The 26,000-nt window shown below is 40.7% G+C and overlaps 1 long non-coding RNA gene across 1 annotated transcript; it reads left to right on the top strand.

The window, feature by feature from the left end:
• Positions 1–522: 522 nt before the first annotated feature.
• On the top strand, positions 523–18,170 carry LOC132393668 (uncharacterized). Its single transcript, XR_009512027.1, has 4 exons — positions 523–669; positions 810–891; positions 1,281–1,369; positions 17,761–18,170. It is a non-coding gene; the product is annotated as an uncharacterized LOC132393668 (long non-coding RNA).
• Positions 18,171–26,000: the final 7,830 nt, after the last annotated feature.

The following is a 26,000-nucleotide window of genomic DNA, read 5'->3' as shown; positions in this document are numbered from 1 at the left end:
CTAAAATTGTTAGGTTGTGTTCAAGGAAACGATGAAATGGCGCACTGCCATCTGACAGCGTTTTCAAATTACTCCGGTTACCCGGTCCACATTGATCTGCTCAAGCGGCGTTTTCAAATTTACACACTCTGGACAGCATTTCTGAAAAGCTCCAGTTTCGGGGGACGAAAATGCTGTTTTAGTGTGGACGGAGGGTAGAAACGAAGAGAAAAAGCTTCGGTTACGGATTTATCCGGTGTGGTGTGAATGTAGCCTAAGTCTAGCCTACCTAGTGAGAAATCGTTGTGCAGACTAAGAAGTTTAATGTGCTGATAACTACAGACATTAAGCCATTTTCAGTCATCCTATCATAAATATTCATTTTGTTCTACATATCCCTTTCCTTTCTTTTTTGCTAAAAACTAACTTCTCTCTCTTTCCTAACTCTGACAAATGGTTGCAGACCTGAAATATTGAACATTTTTCTTTCCACAGTTGCTACCTGAGCTGTGAAGTTTTTCCAACATCTGCTTTTGTTTCGCATTTAGAGCATCATCAGCTTGTCTTTCATTTTCATAACTGGCATCGTAACCCACCTCTGCCTTTGGTCAGGTGAAAGTGGCCTTGGAAATTGACTGGATGAGGACAAAAATTAATGGAGATGAAAATCAAGGTCGTCATGTGTCTCAGGTAAATAGGTTATTTTCTACTTTTCTGTTTACTGCTCTGCTTGTGCATTTCCAACGTGGGAGATTGCTTCTTTTTGCTTTGCATCTCATGATTAAGCATTTTCATATTCTGCAGTGTGCAATGTCTGCATTTTTATTCAGACTGGAGTTCATCAGCAGCCTTAATAGCCAGGACAAACAAGGAGTGGGCCTGTTAATTCAAGACAACTAAAGGGGTGCTGGGGTAAGTAGGGATGCGAACAAAATAAAATATCTAATCCATAGCCCCATAGGACATGATTCATTTCCCTCAACAGTGGAGTTATGCATTAGTATGCTGCTTCTATAAGGCAGGGTGTTATTTCTTGCAAACGCAAGAGATTCTGCAGACACTGGAAATCCTGATGAGCCCTGATAAAGAGTCACAGACCAAGACATTGACTGTTTATTCCTTTCGCTTGATGCTGCCTAACCTGCAGAGTCCCTCCAGCATTTTATGTGTGTTGCTATGTTATTTATTGTGCAAACACCTGCAGCTAGGTCTTTTTATAAATATAAGTTCAAAGTTTAAAATAAATTGATTATCAGTGTATATCTCACCATATTCTACCTAGAGATTTATTTTTCTTGCAGGCTTTCACAGTAAAACAGAGAATTACAGAAGAATCAATGAAAAGCTACACACAGACAAAGACTGACAATCAACCAATGTGCAAAAGAAGGTAAACTATGTCAAAACAAGAATAAGACTGAGAACAGGAGTCCTTGAAAACGACTCCAGTTAGTATGGATTTGCAACAACACCTATTCCACAATCACCATCAGCACAGCTGTGCCACAGGGCTATGTGCTTAGCCGCCCTGCTCTACTTGCTCTATACTTTTGACTATGTGGCTAAGTACAACTCCAATGCCATATTTAAATTTGCTGATATCACCACTGTTGTCGAGGCTAGGCTGGAGGAGGGAGACAAACTTTATAAGTTAAGACTGTCATTAACTTTTTTTCAGGGAGTAATTATCAACTTCTACTGGATGTCATCCAGAGGTATTTGTGTCCAACCACATTATCCTACAGTAATATCTGCTTAGCCAAAGTAAACCAGTACTTTAGTACCCAACAGTCGGAATGAGAGAGCTTCGTGTGATTGGCTTTCGTCATACACAGGGTAATAGTGACTGTATTTTTAAAGTATGCACCATGATCATTCCTTTTACAATCCATGGTGTTTCACTGGAATGACCAACAATCAATTGTCTCTGCTAGAGACTGGTGTTAAAAAGTTTGTGAACCCTGTAAAATTTTCTCTATTTCTGCATAAATATGACCTAAACTGTGATCAGATCTTCATGTAAGTCCTAAAACTAGATTAAGAAAACCCAATTAAATAAATAGCATAAAAACATTATACTTGTCATTTACTTATTGAGAAAAATGATCCAATATTGTATGTATTTGTTGGGAAACGAATGTGAACCTTTACTTTCAGTAACTGGTGTGACCACCCCCCCCCCCCCCCGCCCCACCACAATAACTTCAGCCGGATGTTCCTGGTAACTGTTCATCAGCCCTGCACATCGGCTTGGAAGAATCTTAGGCTATTCCTCCTTACAAACTGTTTCAACTCTGGGATGTTGGTGGGCTTCCCTGCATGAACTGCTTTGTTCAGGTCCATCCACAAACATTTCTATAGGACTAAGGTCTGGACTTCGACTCGGCCATTCCAAAACACAGATTTTCTTCTTTTTAAACCATTCTTTTGTTAATTTACTCTTGTCTTTCGGATCATTGTCTTGTTGCGTTCTCTAGCTTCTATTAAGCTTCAGGTGACAGACTGCTACCCTGACATTTTCCTGTAGTGGACACATGAACAGGGACTTTAGCAAGTTCTAGAGATTTCTGCAGGTCTTTTGCTGTTACCCTTGGTTTCTTTTCCAGCATTGAATTGCTCTTGATGTGATCTTTGCAGGATGCCCACTCCTAGGGAGAGTAGCAACAGTACTGACTTTCCTCCATTTGTAGACAATTTCTCTTACTGTGGACTGATGAACACTCTGGTCTTTAGAACTGCTTTTGGAGCCTTTTCCTGCTTCAATGCATCTCTACAATTCTTCTTCTAAGGTCCTCTGAAAGTTGTCTTGATCGAGGCATGGTGCACATAAGCAGATATTTCTTGAGAAGAGCAGGCTCTGTCAGTAATCTAATCACAAACAAGAGAAGATCTGCAGATGCTGGAAATCTAAGCAATACACACAAAATGCTGGAGGAACTCAGCAGGCCAGGCAGCGTCTATGGTAAAGAGTTCAGTTAATGTTTTGGGTCAAGACCCTTCTGCAAGACACCCTGTCAGTAACCTGACTTTGTGTGTCCTTTATAGGGCAGGGCACCTCTACACCCCACACCTCCAGTCTCATCTCATTGATTAGAACACCTGACTCCAAATAACTTTTCTAGAAGGCATTACCACAGAAGTTTACATACTTTTTCCAGCAAATACAAGTAATATTGGATCATTTTTCTCAATAAATAAATTAACAAGTATAATGATTCTTGTGTTATTTATTTAATTGCATTCCTTTTTACCTAGTTTTAGGATTTATGTGAAGATCTGATCACATTTTAGGCCATTTTTATGCAGAACTAGAGAAAATTCCACAGAATTCACAAACTTTCTAGCACCACTGTACCTTTGCAAAAATGACCTGAAGTTTTGAGCAGGCTAGATTGAGATCTTCCTTGGCCATTTTCAAACCTTGCAGAGAATGAAATTAAGTCAGTTAGAAAATGGTTCATGTGGATTGAAAGGAGGTCAAATCATTTTTTTTTTTGCAGGGCCTGTGCAGAGACAACTGGGTGACAAACAGGCGAGATGTTAAGAAAGCCTGTTATTAGGTAAATGATCAGGTATACATTAGCTACAAGGAATGACAGTATCATAGGAACTGTAATAATATAACATCAAAGTTATCTAGATGAAGATGGTTGCTTCAAGAACTTCTGTAGGTGACCCTGTCAGGGTGGGGTCCTTCAAGTAACAACAAGGTGGCTGTGTCATCACTCTGTGAATGTCACAAGTACATGGAAGAGCTGCAGTATAATTTGGACCAGTGCTGTTCCAATCTTAAAAATACCCTCCAAGCCCAGCAATAAAAGCTTTCCTGGTGAAGGGCCTAGTCAGCATAAGGCTCAAACACCTGCTGTGGGCTCAGAAAACCAGCACTGTGCAAGAAGCGTGTGCTGGAAGACTGGACAGAACTAGGGGTGAGTTCTGGAGCTGTTCACACGGCTTGGAAACAGGCCATTTGGCCCAACACATCCAAACCAGCCAGTGGGCAGCCATCCATATTAGTCCCATCTTCCAGACTTGTCCCATAACCTTCTATGCCTTGGTGATTCAAGTGTGTATCCAGACACTTGTAAAAAACTGTCAGCAGCTCCACTTCCATCACTCTCTTGGGCAGTGTATTGCAGCTACTTACCACTCTCCAAGTGAAAAGGGCTTCTGCAGTATAAGGGCAAATCAGTAAAGGGACACGAAAATAACCAAAAGAGTTTTAATATTCCAGGTACAGTTGACCAACAGCCATTGTAGATCTAAAGTAACATAGATTTTCTGATGAAAGATATATAAATGAAGGATTAATTAACCCTACTTTCCTTCACTGATCCTGCCTGGCTTATGAGTATTGTCAGCATTTTCAGTTTTGATGCCATTAAAATGCCCAAATCTACAAAACATTCAGGTAACTTTTCCCTGTCTTCCTAGAGAATGAGTAAAGCAGGGTTCTAGAGTTATGTAAATTTTTTAGTTTCTTTCAAATTCAGGGCACCATTGTTCCCTTGATAGACCATATTACAAAAGTCAGTTGGAAGGCTTCAAGTTTTGTTTTGTCTAACTGATATGTGATGGATGGCTACACACTTGCATACCTGCATCTCCTCCATTTCTCATTTGACTGTCCTCACCTACTGACATAACAAAGATAGGTTTCCCCTTGTCCTTACCTACCATCTAATGAGCCTCTTTATCCAGTACATCATTCTCTACAATGGGGTCTCGTCACTAAGCACAATTTTCCTTCCCAGGCCCTCTGCTTTTCATTGTGCTGTCTCTCACTGTGCCTGCCTTGTCCACTCGTCACTCCTCACCAATCAACAAACTGGCATTTATTCCTGCAAATATAAGTGCTGCATCTGCCCCTGCAACTCCTCCCTCACCTTCAAGAGTATATTGGATCATTTATTGTCTCCAGTGTATCCAGTGCACACAGTGCCACCTGCTCTACATCAGTGAGATTAGGGTCTGCTGTATTGAACAGCTTCCTTCTGCCTGCTACAACAACTGTGATCTCCTGGTGGCCACCCATTTCATTCAATGTCCTATTTACAACCCAAATGTTTGTCCAAAGTCTCCTTTACTGCTATAATGAGGCCAAATGCAGGTTGGTGGAGCAACACCTCATATTTCATCAGGGTGGTCTCCATTGTCCACTGCTGTCTCCTGTCAGATTACTTCTTCAGCCTTTTTATTTCTCCCACCAATTACCTCCCAACTTCTCACATCACCACCCCTCCACCACCTACTCACCTTCCCCCTCATCTTATCTCATCTATCACCTGTCATCTTGTACTCGTTCCCCTCCACTCACTTTCTTATTCTAGCTGTTGCCCCCTTCCTTACCAGTCTTGATGAAAAGTCTCGGCTTGGGACATTCACTTCCTTCCTGAGATGCTGCCAGTGTTGCTGGGTTCCTCTAGAATATTATATGCGTTGCAGGCATACCTCGCAGCTTAAATTTCAACAGTGATTAAACTCTTGCTCCACTCTTCTAACCCATTCAACTATTATCCTCTCTATCTCTCTATCTCCTCATTAATATTAAAAACTAGATATACTGTAAAAAGGCTTCAGGATACCGGGGCAAACGTCCCCAATGACTGTCTGCTCTAAATGCAATACCATGGAACCATAGAACATTACAGCACAGAAACAGGCATTTTGGCCCTTCTTGGCTGTGCCGAATCATTTTCTGCCTAGTCCAGGGGTTGGCAACCTTTACCACTGAAAGAGCCACTTGGACCCGTTTCCCACAGAAAAGAAAACACTGGGAGCCGCAAAACCCGTTTGACATTTAAAATGAAATAACACTGCATACAACGTTTTGTTTTGCCTTTATGCTATGTATAAACAAACTATAATGTGTTGCATTTATGAAATTGATGAACTCCTGCAGAGAAAACGAAATTACATTTCTGCATGCAACAAAAACATTTTGAACTCCGAAAAAAAGACGTTGGGTTGAAGGTTACTTTTAAGTAAAATACTCAACGTCTATTTGAGTCCTTCTTGTATTTATGAAAAACGCCAAACTTAAATTTGCCGCCAGCAGCAAACCAAAAATAACGTCAGCCAGCTGTCAACCTGAAAAATAAAAGGACTATTTCACTGAACAATGAAAACATATGAATATACGTAAAATAATAGGCAATTAAAATATTTATCATACTTGGTCAGGTTGACTCACACCTGACAATGCAGTCGTAGGATGGATCGATGCTTAGGGGAGTGACCGGGAAGGATAATGTGTTTTTTTCCTCTCTGAACTCACAGAAGCGTTTCCCAAACGATGTTTACATTGCGATGATTGCAGAATGTAAATACTCCGAATTTATCATGTCGTGACCTTGTTTGAACTCTCTCAAATTGGGGAAGTGAGACAATGTGCCTTTCTGTAAATCTCTGGCAAGCACTGTCAACTTGCGCTCGAATGCCAAAACATCCTTCAACATGTGCAGGGCTGTACGTCCTTACCCCTGAAGAGCTGTGTTCAGCGTGTTCAGGTGCGCTGTCATGTCTACCCTGAAGTGTAGCTTTTCCAGCCACTCTGGCTGTTCCAGCTCAGGAAAGGTGAGCCCTTTGCTGCCCAGGAAAGTTTTCACTTCTTCCAGACACGCGACAAAGCGTTTCAGCACCTCCCCTCTGGACAGCCAGTGATAAAAACACGTTGTAGCGGTGTGCTACACGCAGTCAGTAAACTGCAGTCAAACATAGCTTTATTCGAACTAAACAGCCTTGCTTTTAAGCCTCCCTCAACCCGCCCCTCATGGGCGCGGATGCTGCAAAAGACACGTACTCACAAACCCCCGTAGGCTATCTCCCTTAGCCTGAACGCTGGCTAATTGTGAGCCGGATGTGTCAGGAAATGGGTCGCCACAACGTCTTATTTAGATTGTACAAGATCATCATAATCTTCAAATTTAGAATTACATTTCAAAAACTAACAAACTAACGTAAAATACATTTTAATTAAATACTGACCAATTATTTCCCAAAGCAACAGGGAGCCGCAGCACAAACGTAAAAGAGCCACATGTGGCTCCGGAGCCGCGGGTTGCCGACCCCCGGCCTAGTCCCACTGGCCTGCATCCAGGCCACATCCCTCCAAACCCCATCTCATCCATATACCTGTCCAAGTTTTTCTTAAATGTCAAAAGAGAGCCCGCATTCACCACTTCATCTGGCAGCTCATTCCACACCTCCACCACTCTCTGCGTGAAGAAGCCCCCCCAATGTTCCCTTTAAACTTTCCCCCCTTCACCCCTAACCCATGACCTCTGGTTTTTTTCTCCCCTAGCCTCAGTGGAAAAAGTCTGCTTGCATTCACTCTATCTCTACCCATCATAATTTTATATACCTCTATCAAATCTCCCCTCATTCTCCTACGCTCCAGGGGATAAAGTCCTAACCTATTCAACCTTTCTCTGTAATTCAGTTTCTCAAGTCCCGGCAACATCCTTGTAAACCTTCTCTGCACTCTTTCAACCTTATTAATATCCTTCCTGTAATTAGGTGACCAAAACTGCACATAATACTCCAAATTCGGTCTCACCAATGTCTTATACAACCTCACCATTACATTCCAACTCTTATACTCAATACTTTGATTTATAAAGGCCAATGTAACAAAAGCTCTCTTTACGACCTGATCTACCTGTGACGCCACTTTTAGGGAATTATGTATCTGTATTCCCAGATCCCTCTGTTCTACTGCACTCCTCAGTGTCCTACCATTTACCTTGTATGTTCTACCTTGGTTTGACCTTCCAAAGTGCAATACCTCACACTTGTCTGCATTAAATTCCATCTGCCATTTTTCAGCCCATTCCTCCAACTGGTCCAAATCCCTCTGCAAGCTTTGAAAACCTTCCTCACTGTCCACTACACCTTCAATCCTTGTATCATCAGCAAATTTACTGATCCAACTTGCCACATTAACATCCAGATCATTGACATAGATGTCAAATATCAATGGACCCAGCAAAAGCAAAACATAAAGAAAGATTAGTTTTATTGTCACATTTACATGGAAACATTGAAACATACATAAAAAATTGTTGTTTATGACAATGACCAAACTTGTGTTGGGGGCAGCCCATAAGTGTTGCTATCCCTCCCCTGCCAGCGCAGCACCCCAGCATCCCCACAACTTAATAGCCTTAACTGATCTGTACATCTTTGGAACGTGGGAGAAACCGGGACAACCAGAAGAAACCCTTGAGGTCACAGGTTGAATGTACCAACTCCTTGCACACAGCAGTCGGAATTAAACCTTGTTCACTGGTGTTGTAAAGTGTTACTCTGGTAACTCAGCTACTATGTTACTGTGCTGCCCGTAAAATATTTGTCTTAGATCAGGCAATACAGCGGAACTCCCAGACTGACTGAGCACACTGCTAATTACTGACCAGTTTCTACATCTTGATTGAGGTAACACAGGACAAACTGGTCTCTATTAATAACCTTTATTTTATTCCTGGGATTAGGGAAAGTAAGGGGAAACTACAGGAAATATTTAAATCTACATATTAGCAGAAGAGGAAAATAAAAGTGGACCAAACAAATAAACAATATATTTGTTTATTTTTTTTCAATGTAGCATGAAATGATTGCTACCAGAACAGTGAACTTGACTTTCTTCCATTGTTTTTTTCATGCTTATTGCTTTCTCCAAACAATTCAATTCTTTTTGATCCCTATTCAATTTTTTATCTGTTAACGTCACATTGAATTGTATCTTTCAGCCTAATACTGTCATTCTTCTCACACATCTTCATGCACATTAATTCCTTTTGTGTCACACCAGTCAGATACATGGCTTCACCACTCTTCCGAATAGAGAATATAATCAAAATTTCTACAGCATTGCAATTGCAGTCATTGTAAAATAGTGATTGACATGATTGATAGTGATTTTATTTCAAACTGGTTCATCACAATCATTTCTCTCAAGGAAACAATATCTTGTCGGAATGGAGCTCAGTTGTTGTCAGTTCTTGTTTATTGGTAATATTTTTGGAGGCTGTAATTCACTGAATGATATGCCTTTGACTTAATTAAATTATTTTCTACACTTACAGACAGAGAGTTTGCTAAACTACTGGTTTATAGGTCTTTGAAAAAGTCCAAATCCAACTTTTCGCTTTTGAGGCAAGGAGGATGAGAGGTGACTTGTTGGTGGTGTACAAGATGATAAGTGGAATAGATCAAGAGGATAGCTAGAGACTTTAATATGAAGCGGCATACTTTTAAAGTGGTTGGAAGAAAGTATGTGGAGGGGAATGTCATGGATAGCAAACACAAAGTACACTGCAGATGCTGGGGTCAAAGCAACATGTACAACAAGCTGGAGGAACTCAGCAGGTCGGGCAGCATCTGCGGAAACGAACAGTCAACATTTCGGGCTGAGACCCTTTGTCAGGACTGAAGAGGAAGGGGGCAGGGGCCCTATAAAGAAGGTGGGGGGAGGGTGGGAAGGAGGAGGTTGGTAGGTGCCAGGTGAAAAACCAATCAGAGGAAAGATCAAGGGGTGAGGGAGGGGAAGCAGGAAGGGGATAGGCAGGAAAAGTGAAGAAGGAATGTAAGGGGAAAGCACTGTGTGGTAGAAGAAGGCAGAATCATGAGAGAGGTGATAGACAGCTGGAGGAGGAGGCAGAGTGAAAGTGGGATAGGGGAAGGGAGAAGGAGGGAATTACTGGAAGTTGGAGAATTTGATGTTCATGCCAAGGGGCTGGAGACTACACAGACGGTATACGAGGTGTTGCTCCTCCAACCTGAGTTTGGCCTCATCATGGCAGTACAGGAGGCCATGCATGGACATATGGAGGTATATGGAGGAATTTAAGGTAGAGAGTTATATGAGAGGCATGGTTTAAGGGTCAGCACAACATTGTGGGCTGAAGGGCCTGTACTTACTGTGCTGTGCTGTATTGTTCTATATCTGAATGGGAATGTGAAGCAGAGTTGACTGGGAGATCCTGTCTGTTGTTGTGGACGGAGCGGAGGTGCTTGATGAAGTGGTTCCCCAATCTGTGTCGGGTCTCACAGATGTAGAGGAAGCTGCACCAGGACCACTGGATGCAATAGATGACCCCAACAGATTCACTTTAGGGCCCTGAATGGTGGTAAGAGAGGAGGTGTAGGGTCAAGTGTAGCACTTATACTTGCGGGGATGAGTGCCAGGTGGGAGATCTGAAGCCCCCCCTCAATACTTTCATCCAATCACATAAAAATCAGAGGGTGATGGGTACCCGCTGCTGTTTGTGAGGAGTTTGTGCTTTTTTCCCATGACTGCTTGTGTTTCCTCCTGGTGCTCCAGTTTCCTCCCACAGTCCAAAGACATACCAGTTGGTAGATTAATTGGTCATTGTAAATTGTCCCATGATTAGGCTAGCATTAATCAGGTGATTACTGGGTGGTGCAGCTCAAAGGGCCAGAAGAGTTTATTCTGCACTGTATCTCCATAAATAAATAATATGAACCATTATAAACCAGTATGTGGAATACCCTTCCAGAGGTAGCTACAGAGGCAGATGCATCAGGAGCAATTAAGAAACTCTTAGATAAGTACGTAGATGATAAAGAGTTGGAGGTCTATGGAGGAGGGAAGGGTTAGAGTGATCTTACAGTAGGTTAAAAGGTCAGCACAAAATTGTGGGCCATAAATCCTGCTGTACTGTGTTGTAATGTTCTACGTTCTCTATTCTAACTTTAAATTTGAAAATAAAATTGAGACAAAAACGAAAAGATCCATAGTTGATTCTCAGTAGTGTCATCAAAGCGAATCTAACACTGAAGTATCAGGATTGGTTACTAAAAGCTCGATTAACTGAAAGCTTTAGGGAGTAAGTTAAAGGGGACGGTGTCTGCAAAGAACTTCACACATTGGCAGCTGAAGGCATGGCCAGAAATGGAGGAGTGATTAAAATCAAAAGTGACAAGAAAGGGAATATGGCCGAGCAAAGATCCTGCAAGACCAGGTGAGATTACAGAGATGGGGAATGTGAAGCATTGGAGGAATTTGCATAGGAAGGAAATTACAATGCTGGGGGAATGGAGGATGGATGGACTGGAAGTCTGTAGGTCACTGAGCACTAAATTGAACGGCATTTCATGAGCTCAAGCTTATGGAGGTTCAGCTAAGTTTAGACGTGGGACTGGAGCTACTGAGGGATTCAGCAGTTACTGAATTATGTGGAGACAGCAGGCATTAATTCCAGTGAAAAACAGCCATATGGAAAACCTGCCCTAATGTAAATTGCATGAAATTAGAAGGACAACTTTGTAACGTAACTGTACTGTCAATAAGCACTGGGCCACAGTGGAGGCTGCTCAAGAGATATAGTCTTCAAACTGACGTTACCATGAAACATTCTTGTATGCATCAGCCAAACTTAAAGCAATGACCTACATCAGAAAAAGCACCAATAAAATTATTTTGTCATTTTGTACATCAAACAAGCTCAATCAACAATCTGGATACGTACAGTAAGCATTGAGAGTCAGCCCTCACAAGACTAATTCTGGGTGTCTGGGTTTTCTGTCCTCAGAGGCTTTTGCCATCCATTAACGTGAATTACATTATCACAGCAAAAGTGCTTGAAAATCCAGTGGATTGTCAGTTAAAGTGTGCTCCCATTATAAATAGGTAGTTCAATGGAATCATTCGTGGACTCAAAATATTGAAGTAAACCATGCCATTGTGGCTATTTTCATTGTATTGAATTACCACTATTATCTTTTTTCTTGATATATTTGAGATTGAGATTCCACTGAGAGAGTCTCCAAGAGAATGTTTGCTTGTTGTGATGAATAGAAATGTTTATATCTACCAGCTTCAGTGTCTCCAGTGATTCAGGTCACAACAGGGAAAAATGAAGTTTTCAGCAAGGTAATAGATCAGGCAGGGGTGGGGATGTGGAAGTATGTGTGTAATCTTAATGTTGTTGGAAATCTGACAATGGATACTTGTTGTAGGTGACTGTGTCCTTCAGCCACAACTAGTGGTCGAGTATTTCTGGCCCTACTGGAGATGGACATGGGCATTGCAGATGGTGCTGAGATGGTTGAGTTCATTCATTGATAGCACATTGGAGCCCTGTATAATTGCACAAAGCGGCCAGTCTTTCAGCCACCTCTTCCACACTAAAAGAATGTGATCTAATTTTCTCTTGTATATGAAAGTTGAGTTTTCTATTTTCAGGTAAGCTACTCCCTCTGTGTTCCTTTCCCACTCTCACCAGTGCACCTATCCCCTCCGCTAACTCATTCCATCTGTCCATCAGCCTTCCCTTATCTGATTCCACCTATCACCTACCAGTCTCCGCCCCACTCCTTCCTCTCACTTCTAGATGCCAGCTATCTTCCCTCCATACTCTCATTCCTGACCAAACTATGAACCATCTCTTTGCCCTCCCCAGACACTTCTTGACCTGTTACTATCTTCCAGTGGTTTGATTTTTCCTGTTTGAATTATCCAGTTTCTCATGTCTCCAGTTATTATTATTATATTGCTTCACAATCCATTCAAAATATAGGAATGAGGACAAAGCATGTTCTGAAATCTGAGAAAGTTCAACTTTAGTTAATGCAATAGATGTAAGTGTGGATTCCTTCCACAGGGTGATATTTTTATTCTAGAACAAATCTGAAAGAGATGTTCAGAAAAATCAGCTTTTGTGGCTCAGTCCATGTGACTGCCTTGTCCACTCAACCCTCCCCATCGACCTTGCTCCTGACACTTATCCATGCAAGCAGAACAAGTGCTACTCTGGCCTCTAGACCTCTTCCCTCACCACCATTCAGGACCACAGCAGTCTTTTCGTGTAAGGTCACTCTTCACCTGCGAGTCTGTATTGTACCTGATGCTCGCACCATGGTCTCCTCAATATCACTGAGACCCGATGAAGATTAGGGACCACTTCATTGAATACCTTTGCTTCACCTGCCACAAAAAGTGAAGCGAACATACCCACCTATTTCAATTTGACTTCCCATTCCCATTCAGACACATCGGTCCCCTACTACCACGATGAGGCCACACTCAGGTTGGAGGAGCAACACCTCATATTCTTTCTGGTGGCCTCCAACTTGATGGCATGAACTTTGGATTCTCTAACTTCTGGCAATTTATGTCCCTCTCCCCCTTCCATCTTTTTGCATTCTTGCTCCCCTTCCAAGAGGACCACAACTTTGTTGGAGGCTTTGGAGGCCTGTGTACCTTAATGACCTGGAGAGTTATGTTGGCTGGAGTCAGAGCTTTATACTTTGGTTTTTGGTAGGGTTATCCATGCCAAACAGGTCAAAGGGCAGAGGCCAGACTAAGAGTGTTCCACCAGTTCTCTAGGTTCGGAGGCTCAGCTCAGGACTAACGACTCTGACTAGTGAAACAGAATCGTTACAGGAACAGCCATGAAGAATCCTGCTACGTCAGAATGTGATGGCGTTCCTGAGTCTCCACCCAGAACTCGTAGTGACAACCAAGCTACTGACACAGCGAAGGCAGTCCTGATCACCACCAGAGATGGAGGACCTTCATTGCTGCCTTAAATACCAGGGATGTAATGGGCAAAAGGTATGATTTCTGTTTCTGTCTCTCCCTCTCTCAGCTCCTCACCTGCCAATTACTGTCCTCTGGTACCCCTCTACTTTCCTTTCCTCTATGGTCCACTCTCCTCTTCTATCAGATTCCTTCTTTTTCACCCTCTTAGCCCTTTACTTCTTCCATCTATCTCCTCCCAACTTCTTACTTCATCCTCTCCTTCCCCCACCCACCCACCTTCCTCCATACCTGGTTTCACCTATCACCTGCCAGCTTGTACTCCTTTCTCTTCATCCCACCTTCTTATTCTGGCTTTTCTCTCCCCTCTCCAGTCCTGATGAAGGGTCTCCACCCAATACATCAACATTTTTACTCCCCTCCACAGATGCTGCCTGACTTGCTGGCTTACCCCAGCATTTTGTGTGTTGCGTAAGATCTCCAATATCTTCAGATTCTCTTGTGATTAATTCAGATATATTTCCCCCTACTTTCGCTAGATCATTAAGTATAGTAGCCAAAGACTCCTTCAAGTAAATCTAACATCATAACTTTGTTGACAGAATGACTAAATCCTTTATTTACCAATCAGAGGACTTTTATTAAAATGAACTTTCCCAACAAACCCATCTTTTCAATAGAATATCCACTCTCCCATCTTTTTGTACTTTTCCTCAGTCTCTGCGTTCCCAGAAAATAGAGATTACAATCCTAAAGTAAACACTTCATGTTAAGCATCACTTTATTTTAATTGAACTCTAAATGCTACATAATTCTTCCTGAAAATCAGATGATATTAGCAGTGAGGAAGAGTTCTACCTGACTGAATAACCAGCTATTACGGTCATTCAGGATATGATTTCATGCTAAATGGGGTTCATAATCCACCCTATGTTGACTGGTAATCAGTTTGAATTCAGCACATTATGATTTCTGCTAAGGAAAATTACTTGTGTTTTACCCTTGAATATAATGGAGAGATTTCCTTCAGTATACTGCACAATGTTACTTGTATCATCTGAACTTATTTACTCCTTTAATAGATGGAAGATGTTCTTGGCACTGAATGCACTTACAATATTTCCATTGACTAGTGCTGCTGCTGAGCAGATTATACTGCAGCCATGTAAAAAATGGTTTTCTAGATGGTAATGGATTTGCCTAGTAACTCTTTAGTGCTTTCTGTATTCCTTAGTGGGTTGCAGCAAGGAAGGAAAGCTAGCAATTAAGCATTTATTTTGTCTCTTTTGTATTTTCAGTAAATGCAAAAGTGAACCATGATTCACTTGGTAGCAATCTAGTTACTGAGTCAGAAGGCCATAGGTTCAAGATGCTCTCCAGCAACCTGTGCATGTAATAGAGGCTAATAATACAATGCAGAGCTAAGTGGCTGATGCGTCGTTGGAGGTGTTACTTTTGGGCTTGATGTTAATCTCAGGACTGGCTACTCTCTCAGGTGCATATAAGACCTCTCATGGTATAATTTTAAAAAATAGGAGGTTTAGTTCTGACCTTCAAGAAAATGAACTTCTGGGTAGTATATGGTGATATATATGTTTTTTGATAATAAATTTACTTTGAACTTTGAGTTTTGAATTGGACGATGTTGCCCTTCAGTCGACAGTATACAAGGACTAATTATTTGGCCTTTGTCAAGTTCATTTCTAGGACCTTGCTATGCATTCTTGAGTTCCACGTGACACACACATTTCAGAAGTATGTCATTGACTACCCTATTGGATTGTTTATTATTTATTGTAATGCCTGCACTGTTTTGTGCACTTTATGCAGTCTTGGGTAGGTCTGTAGTCTAGTGTAGTTTTTTTCTGTGTAGTTTTCTTATGTAGCTCAGTCTAGTTTTTGTACTGTGTCATGTAATACCATGGTCCTGAGAAAACATTGTCTCATATTTACTATGTGCAGTACCGGCAGTTCTGGTCGAAATGACAATAAAAAGTGACTTGACTTGACAGCAAAGTGCTTTGGAATGTCCTGAGTTCATGAAAATCACCAAACAAGAGATGTTTTTCTTCTTTCTTTTCTTTCACAGCAAATCCAATTGTCCTTTATGTTTTTATATATGCGAGCCAACTTGCAATAAATGAAATACAGGATCGGTAATAAAAGGTAATTGAAATGAAATGTTAGCTCTGGGGCTTCACTCCATGGATGCTGCCCAACCTGTTGAGTATTCCAGCATTTTCTGTGTTCTTTTTCCATGTCAGTTGTACAGCATTTCTTTTGGCTTTTTAGTTTATCTTGGCAATGTTATTTGGGGGATCAATGATAGCCTGAAATGTCTAGCAAAGTGCAATGTGATCTTTCATCTTTCTCCAATTTTAACATCTTGTCCAAAGGTATTATTGAGCCTGGAGGTTACACTAGAACGATCTGCTGCTTTGGCAGTAGCTCATACGACTATTATAGAGACTTCTTGAATAACAACTGAGAGATTAATAATATGGAGATCAGATTATGGCCAGTCATCCATCAGAATTTGTTCTCCGGCATGCAAATGGAAGCCTTGATGCTCAGTACGAAGGTTTTGCCAGTGATATGATTGCAGGAATTGTTGGATTCTATCAGGAAATCAATATGCTATCACCCACCTCACAGCACACTTCTTCAGAAAATGCTATGAAGTCAGAATGTCAGCTGGGATAGATGAATGTGGCCCCTGCTGGTATGAGCATCAGATAGTAATGGTGACAAATCAGGAGCATCTCAAATTGAGGATCAGTAGCTTTGTTTAAGATGTGAGAGGAATATTTTGTTGAAGTAATGGAGTTAGGAAACTTTTTTGTAAAGAAGGCATTATGGGATTGTCACCATGGTGACAAGTGAATTGGGAGTGTTTATTAGGTTTGGCATTACACTTTTGGAACAGAAGTCTGTAGAATTGTTTTTCATTATCGTGCCATTCGTATAGAAGTTGTCTGAATGATTTAAATGTCCTCCAGCGTAAATTAATCAGAATGTGAATATTGCAACAAGGAAGTTTAGGTAAAGTTCTCAAAGAAGGGATCGAAGATGCTCAACAAAATCTTTGCAATTACTTCTGATCTGCCTCCTTGCAAGTTGTTGAAACTTTTTTTATTTGTTTCCTCCTCCCAGGTCTTCACTATCTGATGAGGATTTATGTTACTGAAGCACTTCTTGTGAACACAGAGTTTTTTGTGTATTTTGCAGAAGGAAACAGGATTGTCACACACATTCAAGTGCTCTTAGTGATCAATCCCAATGGATTTGCTAGTGGCTCAAACACAAATTCAGTTAAAGTTCAGATACAAGTGTATGCTGTCATCACAACACTATTTCAGTGCCTTTATCAAACCCTTATCAGGTAGAGAAGGGTTAAAATTATCTGCTAAGGTTTAGAAGTTATGGTTTACGGAGCTAAAATCCGTTGCATCTAATAATGGATAACCATAAATAGTTGGGCCAGTCAGCATGTCACCATTCGGTAATCTTGCATTTAAGATATTACAATTCCTAGTTATGTTGTCATTTCCAGTGTGTATGTATAAACTGTACTCCTGTTATAATCCCTAAAACAAATAATTTCTATCTCATTTGGTATCAAGATTAATGATAATTTAATAACTGATTCATCAGTTACCCAAGGATATGTTACACTGCTTGATTGATTCTAATATGTTCTTTACATACCTCTTGCATTGCAAAAGGCCCACTATGAAGGTATGTGATCATTATAAAAAAGGGAACCTAAGTTACTAAGAAATTAGGAAAGATGTATCTTCTATAGATCATTCATGCCCTTTCAACAATGGACTGCATCTGTTCCAGTTACTGAATCTTTTGAAAGGACACTGGATACAATACTCCCTAAAGAGACAAAATAAAATGAAGGTCCTCATACCTCAGCTATTTTTGCCTGACTTCTAGCCAGCTACGAATAAGGTTCTTGCCCAAACCTAGACCTAACAATACAGGGTAGTTCAGACAAGAAATTATTCAGATGGAAGTATAGTCAGAAAATCCAAATACAGAGAAGCAAATTATGGAATTCCACAATTTTACTGGAATGAGACTACTTAGGCCCTTTGATAGATCCAACTACATATGTAAATTTAGAGAGAAGGTTTTATTCAGTACTCATAGGGGCCTTGCAGGTGAAATGGTAAACAGCAATCAATCCTAAACAAATTAATTTCCATTACATTCAGGGTCTGTAAGTGTAGAGGGAGTAAAAATTGTATTCCTACTTCTTTTCACAGGGTTGATGTTCACAGCACTGTTGGCAGAAACTGGCATAAAGTGGATTGGAACCAACATCCAAAGGATTTCAATCCCATAAGTGATACAGCATCAAATTTTGTTCTGGGAGTATGGATGCTTCTGCGGCCTTACCCTATTATATCTGGGCAGCTGTCTGAGTTATGTATGCTGGCATTCCAAGGACACTTAAAGAACCCTGACAGACATCCTCTGAACAGGCCCGGTATTGCCCTGTGTTTTGTTGAGTAAGCGTATAAGAACTGTTCTTGATAGTGATCAAGCTAACTATTTATTATTCTGCACTGGGTTTGCCAGTGTTAAATGAAATGAGGGCTCATGAATTTCAAACACTGAGCAGCAGGATGCTGTAAGATCTTATGGAATTTATTTTTCGTTGGCAGCTGAAATAATGTAGATGGCATAATATCAGTATTATATATGAGCAATAAATCACATCGTAAATAACTAATTTCACTATTCATCAATAATTGTAATGACTTATTTATGAGTATTTTTGATTATTCCAATGCAATTTTATATTTTAATAATTTACAAGAATCCTCCACTGCAAAGCTTAAAAAATCCAGAATAATTTTACTGTATTACTCGAAAGAATGATAACCAGTGATTTTAGCCTCAGGACTGTCAGCAGACATCCCTGCTGCTATGTTAAATTTTATACACACTAGGTTGATTATTTCCAAATTTACATTCCCTAATCTGAGGACATGCCAGTGCTTAGCCACATGCATAAATATGTGAACATTCCACAGCAAATGCACTGAGGATGTCTTTATTTAGTTAACCTTTGTCCCAAACACTTACCCTCAATAAATCTTTAACTGTTTACCTGAACTTTTAAAACATAGGATTATAATTAATTAGAACTGGCCATAAATGAAAATGCATGTTTCACTAGTGCAGCTGTTAATACTCCCCCAAGTATTTAACAGTTCAAGTAGATTACTGCGGTGCTTGGTGAGGCAACTTTGAAATCCTTTATTCTTTTCTACTCTAGATAGAGATCTTCCACAATGTAATTCAAGACAGAAAGCATAACACTAACAGACCTCCTTGGCTGTTTCTTTGAGTTTTGTTTATCCTTCTTCCCTTCCCCTCATCTCTCTTGAGAATGTTTCTAAGAAGTTCCTTGGCAGTTCTCCTATTGGCCACTGTAACTGGTGGAAGCTTGTTAGGGACTCTGTTTACACAGCATCTGGGGCAAAGCTGATCTCCCACTGATGTTATAACTGTCAAAGAGGACTCCTGAGGGAATTTCTGGCCTTTGACTCCTTGCCAGGATACAGTGCAGCTTTCAGTAATAATTACATCTTGATAGTGAGCAACGGCAGACTATTTCATCAGTCAGACCCAGCCCAGTTTTCAGCTCATATCCACACGCACACACTGCCAAAAGAGTGTGCTGAGAAACCTGATCTTCCCCTAAGATAACCAGGAGTGCCAAACTAAATGAAACACGCCAATTTAGATCAAACTTTGTTGAGCTTCAAAGGAGTCGCTTTAATTTTAGAAACCATTCAAATTCTTTATGCTGGAGAAAATTATTATTTTAGTTATTCTTCTTGGATTATTTTTGATGTCTGAATAAAGACTTCCAAATCAATTTCAATAGCCAATTCTATTTATAAACCGTGTAGTGATAATGAAATTTGCTAAGACTTGGTGGTGAGGGATGGACAGTTACTGCTCAAAGAAAGTGCTCTTAGAGAAGGTCATTAAATGTAATACTTATTACTTACTCAGAGAATGATCAGCAACCAAAATGACTTAAAGCACCATAATGTAGACACGCCCAATCATTCATTCACTAATCAACTTAAAACAAAAACAGTCAATTCAGAAGTTATTTCTTTCACCTGCATGTTATGATGTGATGCATGATGCAGCATCAATAACTCACTCTGAGACGTAAGGTGAGATATCGGCTTTTATTGACTGGAAGAAGGAACAAGCAGAGGTTGACCACCATGCTACATCCTGGAGACTGAGGGCAGGGCTCAGGCCTCAATCAATCTTTATACCGGGGTCTGTGGGAGGAGCCACAGGAGCAATCAGCAGGGGGCATGTCCAGACAGGTATATGTAGTTCACCACAATGCAAAAGCTGAACAACAGCTGGAATGGTTTTTACCTCATGCATGCACAACCCCAGTCTGCCTTAGAGTGATGCTCAACTGCACACCTTTATGAGAGAGGCTGTGCAGCAGAGCCTGGTCTGCAGTCACCTTGTAAATCAATTAAGGTGTCCGATTGAAGGACTTCCATCACAACCAAAGTCACAATGAAGTGGGTTTCATTCTGAGGCGTTAACTAGTTTCTCTTTCCTCAAATCAGGAAGAGTATCAGAATCAGGTTTAATATCACAGAGATGTTGACACCCAAGAATGTGAAGCCCTTTCCGCTTCTGATCCCTCGACGAAGACTTGTGTGTGTTGCCTGAACTTCCCCTTCCAGAACGGGAAATTCAATCAATTCTTAGGTCTTACCTATATTGAGTACAAGGTTGGTGCTGTGATACCACTCAACCAGCTGATCTATCTGTCTCTTGTACACCTTCTCGTCACTATCTGAAATCTAGCCAACAAAAGTTGTGTTGTTGACAAATTAATAGATAGCATTTGAGCTGCACCTAGCCACATAGTTTTGGTAGAGCGGGAGTAGAGCAGTGGGCTAAGCACGCATCCTTGAGGTGTGCCAGTGTTCAGTCTTAGTGAGGAGGAGATATTCCTTTTGATAGACACAGGCTGTGATCTCCCAGTGAGGAAATCAAAAATCCAGTTGCAGAGGGAGGTATAGAGGCCTGGGTTTTGGACCTTGTTGATTAGAACTGAGGGCATGATAGTGTTGAACACTGAGGTGCAATCAACAAACAGCAGCCTGCCATCATTTTTACTATTGTCCAGGTGACCAGGGCCGAGTGGAGAGCCAGTGAGATTGCAACCACTGTAGATGTATTGTGGCGATAGGCAAATGGAAGTAGGTCCAGGTCCTTGCTTAGGTAACAGTTGATTCTAGTCACGACCAGCCACTCAAAGCAGTTCATCACAGTAGATGTGAGTGTCATTGACGACTGTCATTGAGCCAGCTCACCCTCCTCTTCTTGGGCACTGGTACCATTTTCGCCTCAGATGCCACTTGACTGGTTGATTTCTTCCAACTGTTCTTCTTTTGTTTCCACCACATCACTGAAAGCTAACGTTTTATTTCAGAAAATTTCTTAGCATCTTGACGGACTTGCAACAATCCACCTGCAAAAGTGTAAAATGGGAAATAAAAGCAAGAAGTGCTGTGAACATATCAAGAAAATAGGTGAAAGGAAATCTTTTAGAGATTGAAGATGTTTTTTTTGACAGAACTATTCTAATGTCAGATTTTTCTGGATAAATGGAATGCAGCTTTTCATTGTTCAAAAGTAATTCAAGTCATTTTCTATATTTTTAACATTTTGGTGGAATTTTGAACCACATTTTAGTAGCTAGTGATGTTGTAATTCAAACCAGCATTTGAATCTATTCTATTAGCCTGTAGTTACGCGATCAGATATAAGATTTAAAGAGATGGTTTTGAATATTAACAGGGATTCTGCCAGGCTGCCATTGATTTACCTGCTGTAATTCTGGCAGAAACAATGGGTCTCCACTATCTGTGAAGGCCACAATGTCATGTGGATTCACCCGCTTTGGCTATCAAATGAATTAGTGTGAGCTACAGCTGAGAGAGACAAGAGCAGCGATGCAATGTTGAATGAATCTTCTAAAAAAAACCTCATTTCCCAGAGGATGGTTGAAATTAGGAGTTTCTGGTAAAGAGGTGCTCGCTCTGGTCAAATGCTTACCCACCCTGTGCATATTATGTGCCATTGCTCTGATTTCTACGACTTGGAATAAGATATATTCAACCAAAGCAGATTGATAGAAAACTTGTTTAGTACTATCAATGATCCCAATTAATTGAAATATTACAGCTGTTTAAAATCCTTTAAAATTAACTTGAATGTACTATTTGCAATGAATGAATTTTATGAAGGCTGCAGATTTAAAAAAATACTTAATGCCCTTCTTCTTAGCTGTTTTTATGGGAGCAAATCGGCAATGCTAATGACTATTTCTCAAGTTTTGTTAAGTCAGAATTAAGATGACTGTAATCTTCTGAATTCTAATGTGCCCCAGAAACCAAGCGCGTAGTTGGATCCACATTCTCGATCTTATTGAGCTGTTGCCATGGAGGAACCGCATCCCCTCATAATTGATGAACATGCTTTATTGCCGAGCTGCAACATTTCTTTCAGAAAGGCAATCGTTTGTGCCTGGTAAATGGATGTTAATAGGTGCAATGATGTCTGATGCTATCTGCACACACCAGAGGTCAAGTTGAACAATGCTATGAAGTGTACATGAATAGAAATGGTCTCATGCATACAGTTGCTCACTAGACAGAGGGGCCTTCATACCAAGCACTGACTGACTGTTCTCTGTGCACGGTTTAATTCTGATTTGCATGCTGCATGCCTCAGCAATCAAAGTACCATTATAATTCTGGAGGCGAGCTTGATTAGAGATATTGGCCTGAAGCGAAGGAGCAAAACCAGAAAATAATATATGATCTACAATGCAGTCATCTGTATTGAGAGTATTATGTTAATGAATGCTGTATAGGGAGACTGCAGGCTGATGCCAGAAAAGACTTCAACCTAATCATTGATACGCCCTTAAGGTTGCACTACATTACCATCTATACAATGTTTGCTTCATTAGAACAAGAAACAAAATAAGCTTTCAAAAATAATTTAATTCCTTGGTTGCTTCCTCTTCCAGAGGTCAGAAGTCACAAATTCAAGCCCCACTTCCAGACTTTATTTCATAACCTAGGCCAGGGGTGTCCAAACAATTGACTAGGGGGTCCAAACATTTGCAGATTCACTTTCAAGGTTAAGATTTTGGGCAGAACTTGCTAGTGTAGGTTCCATGCTGGGGGTGCACTAGTGCCTGGAGTTCGTGGGTATGACCAGTAACATCACGTGCTAAACTTTGGGTTCTTTGCTTTATATCACTGCACAAAGTTTACTTTGCATGTAACCTGAATCACTGCTGAAAAGTTTGAGGCAAGACAATGATAATTCCTTTCCTTTGACCTGCCGAGCTACTCCAGGTAGATTGTTTGCTGCTCTAAACTCCCTGCAGCTTGGTTATGAATCACCCCAGCCATTGTTATCCTGAGGCCTACTGTTGTCTGCCTGGCAGTTTCATCATCTGCTCACCAGCCCTACTCCTACCACCACCACCCCTCCCCACCAGATAGGCTGTATGGTATTCTCATCAATGCTCTTGCACATTTCTCTCTCTGGTCCTCTCCTCACATCACATCTTTCTTCATTACTGAATGGAGAAAGGAGGAACTGTCGGAGTCAAACTGGGTGCTTTGGCGTTTTGGCCCAGAGTGATGATTGCTCTGTAGTGGTGAGAGCCTACAAAATTGTTCAAATATTGGATTTGATGTAGAGCTTCTCTTTGGTGTCATAAATATGCTTAAAGTCTGGATTAAACCTCCAGCATCCAGATTTACAATTGGTGTAAGGATGCCATCTTGATGCAGAGATTAGCACATATGCACTGGATTCCTACGAGATTAATACTGAATTGTCAAAAGTATATTATCAGTCTGTGCCCAAGATTGATTTGATTTCAGAATTTGAGAACTGAGTTCTCCAGATTCTGTCCTCTCTTATTACGTAGTAAAAAGCAGGAGCGATGCATCACCTATGATATTGTAGGGACCATCAACAATGTACCAATTAGTTGTGGTTGACTTCAGGCTAGAATTATACAATTGAAATCTTAGATTAATGATATATAAATGTGGTCCTATTGAGAGCAAGATACTATTGTTGGTCTAGAGTGAATAGAGCCACAGGCACTGAAAGACTACTCACTGAATTCTGACTTCTTACAATTCAGGTTCTTTCCAGACATGGGTGTGTGAGAAGCCATTGTCCTGGAATAGATTATGAATGGGGACAATGACTATAGGCAGGTTACACATCTAAAAGAGTGAAGTTTGGAAGGACAAGATAGTTCTCAGAAGAAAACCATTTCACTTAGGTGTTCAGATTAATCTCCTAACAGATGCTAAGCTGTAAACAATGCATGTTTCAATGGTTTTTTTTTGCCAGGGTAAATTCATCTGAACACAAACAGATGAAATGTAACTTGTATTCTGCCTGAGTAGTCTACAAACCAATGGTAGGACTGCAAATTCTCTTCCAGGGATGCCCACGCTGATGAAGTTTAAATCTTTCCTAGTCCTACCGATGGGTCCTGGCCCAAACGTCGACTGTACTGTTTCCCACTTATGCTGCCTGGGCTGATGAGTTCCTCCTGCATTTTGTGTGTGTTCCTAACTTTCAGGATAGCTATAGATAAGGACAGGTATGGTCCTATTGGAAGAGTTTTGAATTGGAGTAGGGCAAATTACGAGGGCATTAGGCTGGAACTAAGAAACATTAATTGGGAACACCGTTCCTCTGATAAATCCAGATTAGACATGAGGAGGGTGTTTAAAGATCATTTTCACAGAGTACAGGAAAGGTACGTTCCTGGTGGAAGGAAGAGTGGCGATGGAAAGATAAGAGAACCTTGGATGTCGAGAGAGGTGCTGCATTTAGTCAAGAAGAAAAGGGAAAATATGTAAAACTTCAGAAATTAAAATCAGATGAAGCCTATGAGTTAATACAGTACTCTACAGTTCAGTTGTAGATATGGGCTGAGAAATGGCAGATGGAGTTTATCCAAGATAAATGTGAGGTGCTGCACCTCGGTAGGACAAGGGCAAGGAGACAGTACACTATTAAGGGCAAGGCTCTATCAGTGTTGCTGAGCAGAGAGATCTTGGGACCCAAGTTCATAGCTCCTTGAAAGAGGCTACACAGGTCAATGAGGTGGTTAAGAAAGGTTATGGAATGCTTGCTTTAATTAGTTGAGCCATTGAGTTCAAAAGTCAAGAGGTTATGTTGCAATTTTATAAAGCTTTGGTTAGTTCACATCTGGAGTATTGTGTACAGTTCTGGTCGCCTCACCATTGGAAGGATATTGAGGCTTTGGAGAGGGTGCAGAAAAGGTTTACCAGGATGCTGCCTGGTTTGGAGCACATGAGCTATCAGAAGAGGCCGGATAAACTTGGGCCGTTTTATCTGGAGCATCAGAGCCTGAGGGGAGATCCAGTAGAGGTTTATAAGATTATGAGAGGCACAGATAGCGTGGACACTGTGTATTGTTTCCCAGGATTGGAATGTCTGATACCAGAGGGCATGCATTGAAGGTGAGAGGGGATAGGTTCAAGGGGGATGTGAGGGGTATGTTTTTACTCAGAGAACTGTGGATGCCTGATATGGTGACAGAGGCAAAAACATTAGAGGCTTTTAAGAGATGATTGGATAGTCACATGGATGTAAGGAAGACGGAGGGATATGGACATGATGTAGGCGGGAGGGATTAGTGTTTGGATGTATTTGATTTTCTTTTTAGTTGATTCAGCACAACATTGTGGGCTGAGTGGCCTGTTCCTGTGCTGAACTGTTCTATGTTCTGTGATGTATGGTCTGTGTTCTTTGAACTGACTCCACAACTTCTGGGTACATTTTCAAGGACTCTACTATTCATATTCTCAATATTATTTATTATTTCTTCTTCTTATTATTATTGTTTTATTTAATAATAATAATAATATATGTTAATCTCCGCTCAAGCTGAAAGACCCTGGGTTATGGGCATAGAGAAGCATGCTTATTTGTCAATTGCTAGGAACTTTCGGACTATTCCAGTGGTGTTTATTATTGTGGCTTTCTGAAGATTTACATAGATATAACTGTGTAGCCCTAATTGTTTAATGCTATTGTGCAGTGACTTTGGGATGACATCACTATTGGGACAATGTATACCCTGTTCATGTTCCGAAGTCTTTCAATCTCCTCTTTTAATTCAGCATAATTCTGCTGTTTTTTCACTTATTGATTTCTGTATTGCTATATCTATTAAATAAATTGTTCTCGCTTGTTTATCCCGTACTATTATATGCTGACAGTTATTATGGACTGTTTTATCTGTAATAACTCATTGGTCATAATGTTATTTGTGATATTCTGACTCTAAAACTGGATCAGGCTTGTATTTATAGTAAGGTATGATTTCGTTTATGAGTTTCTATTTTAAAGCAAGCTTTTGATG

The sequence above is a fragment of the Hypanus sabinus genome, chromosome 5 (assembly GCF_030144855.1).
Source record: "Hypanus sabinus isolate sHypSab1 chromosome 5, sHypSab1.hap1, whole genome shotgun sequence".
In the NCBI taxonomy this organism is placed as follows: Eukaryota; Metazoa; Chordata; class Chondrichthyes; order Myliobatiformes; family Dasyatidae; genus Hypanus; species Hypanus sabinus.
Note: the sequence above shows the minus strand (reverse complement) of the source record. Positions and strands in the feature narration are given on the sequence as shown.